This window comes from Triticum urartu, chromosome 4A (assembly GCF_056163025.1).
Source record: "Triticum urartu cultivar PI428250 chromosome 4A, HENAU_Tu73, whole genome shotgun sequence".
Lineage (NCBI taxonomy): Eukaryota > Viridiplantae > Streptophyta > Magnoliopsida > Poales > Poaceae > Triticum > Triticum urartu.
In genome coordinates this window covers 33,332,056-33,334,673 of record NC_141876.1, presented here as the reverse complement: position 1 = coordinate 33,334,673, position 2,618 = coordinate 33,332,056, and the positions used below count along the sequence as shown (strand labels likewise).

The 2,618-nt window shown below is 50.9% G+C and overlaps 1 pseudogene; it reads right to left on the bottom strand.

Annotated features, from left to right (window-relative positions):
• Positions 1-582: 582 nt before the first annotated feature.
• On the bottom strand, positions 583-1,629 carry LOC147974618 (uncharacterized; annotated as a pseudogene).
• Positions 1,630-2,618: the final 989 nt, after the last annotated feature.

Here is a 2,618-nt window from a genome sequence, read left to right as displayed (position 1 = left end):
CGATGGTGTACAATATGGTGCACGGGGTTTCATCGGCCTGCAAAGAAAAGTCTGCGACGTGAGACATCCGAAAGGCAACGAAAACGGGAGATTATACATTTATATTGAAGGGGGCCGGTGTGACAGATACCGTGAGGGCGTCGAGCTCAGCCAAAGACGAAGCACCGCCTAGCATGTCCAGTGCGGGAGCCGGTGCAGGAGCCGGTGCGGGAGCAGGTGCAGCTGCAGGTGCTGGTGCAACGCTAGTCGAGCTGCTCCCCGCCAAGAAGTCAGCAAAGGGAAAGTCCGCTGCATCTTTTTTTGGATTTTGCCTGGTCCAATTGAAAACGGCCGGAACCAAGGTAGTAGAAATATCTAAAGCCACCTGTTTTGCGGCAGCTACCGCTGTTGCGACTGTCTCAGTTGATTTCTTCTCAACCGCAATCTCAACCCTCTTGTCGATGTTTTCTTCATTTAACCTCTGTATTTCCTTTCTCTCCTCCGTGGTCTCACGGTAGTACTTCTTCCACGTGGCGCTGTCTCCGACACCGTGCATGCGTCCATACGACGGTCGAGTATCCACCGGTTGTTGTTTCAATATGTTCAACGCCCGGTTGAATGGAGTGTCCCACTTGGGCCTCGCCAATGCCTCAGACGGCGAGTCGCTTTCGGCCGCAATCCTGTGCTACTCTCTCTGCAAAAGGCACAATGATCAATGATCGTTTACAAATATGACTAACGTGTGCAGTCGAATTGATCAGAAACTAAAATTACCAGCAGCCTCAAGAACTCCGTAATGATCGGTGTTGTCTCGTAAACCTTTTTCACTGGGTCCCAACGGTGCCGGGCCCTGAGGACGTCACGCTCCTGCGGGACAGTGAACTCCGCCAAGGGGTCTGGGATGCCCAGACTCGTGGCTTCCGCGTCCTCCTTGGCCCATTTGGACCTCTTTCCGCCGTAACCACGGCTTCCGAGGTGGTGGCACCCAATGTTCCTCTCTTGAAGCCCCTTCATGTACTTAGACTTTTTTTTGGCATCTTCGGCCTCACAAGCCTCCTTGAATATTTGAAACTTCTCTTCCGTGATTGTCGGATTATCCTTTACAATCTCGGAGTAGGGTTCCTTCTTGTCGATGATCCTTGCTTTCACTCGATTTTTCCAAGCGGCCAACGCGTCGCTAAACTTGGTCATGGCATGTTTGTTTATCTTCTTCATTGCCGGGTCCTCATCTGGATCTTTATAATCCTTCTCATTCCGGCCCAGGAACAAGAATATCTGGTGAAACTTCTTTAGGAGGGACCTCCTCATATTTTCTATCTTCTATAGTTTCTCATCGTTGATGGTGGCGGTTGTCCGTACGATGCAGCCTATTTGATTGCCGTAGCATCGACGCGCTTCCTCGGGCGCCGTTGGCTCAAAATTGCCATCGTCCACCTCCATGACCACCACTCTAGTAGTCCTGAGTTTGTTAGGAACCCGTTGCCTCTTTGCTTTCGGTTCTACACTGGCTCCGCTCCCCGAGGCAGCGCCGGTCTCAGTCTCAGCGCCGGTCTCGATGCCGGTCTGAGTCTCAGCGCCGGTCTCAGTCTCAGCACCGGTCTGCGTGTCGGTCTCAGTCCTCGATGCCACCGGTGGGCCCAGCAATAACATCGGTTGATCATCGGTAAGGCTAAAAAATTCGTCTGCCGCCCGGTAGGCGTCGTCGCAATCACCAGAACCTTGTCCTTCATCGTTGCTAGCCATGTTTCCTATGATTAAATCTAGTCAATTAATTCTAGACCTAATAAAATGAATAATGACATAAAAAAAGCCTATTGTTTTGCAGGAATGTTGACTCCTTCCTGGTGCGGCAAATAATGGGCACTCGATATGTCCTAGTTTGTAGCACAAGTCATGCCGAAATTCATGGAAAATTTCGGCATGAGCTTTGCTAAAAAGTGGACAAATCGAGAACCTGAAATTTGCCGGAAAAGAAATGAATCAACATTCCGGCAAAACATAGGCCACTAAGCATCATTCCCTGCAAACAGTGTCCAAATATACAAGAGCAACCACATGTCCAAATTTCACAAGCTAATTCAAAAACAAAGTGTAGAAGAAAATTCATTTAACTACTAATAGAACAAAATTCAGTTAACTTTAGTGCTCTATAATGATGAAAGGAAAAAAAATCAGTTAACTACTAATTTCATTCATTTAGGTTATTCATTTAACATCACCTAATTAACCTACTGTACCAATACTACTAGCAGGACTACTAACCTAATTAACCTAGCAAAACTCTAGTGCCCTAACTGAAAAGCATCTAATTAACATCTAATTTTTTCTCTAAAATACAGAGAGAGATGAGTGAGGGGGAGGGGTGGGGGACTTACAGAGAGGGGAGAGACGGTGGCGGGGAGGTGCTCGGTGACGGAGGCAGGGGCGGAGAGGGCGGGCTCGGGCACAGGCAAGGGCAGTCCTGGGTGGGCTCGGGCGGCGGTGAGGTGGAGGGCGCCGACGGTGACGTGGAGGGCGGCCTGGGGCGGCGGCTATGAGGCTGAGGGCGGCCTCGGGCGGCGGCGGTGAGGCTGAGGGCGGCCTCGGGCGGTGGCGGTGAGGCTGAGGGCGGCCTCGGGCGGCGGCGGTGAGGAGACGGC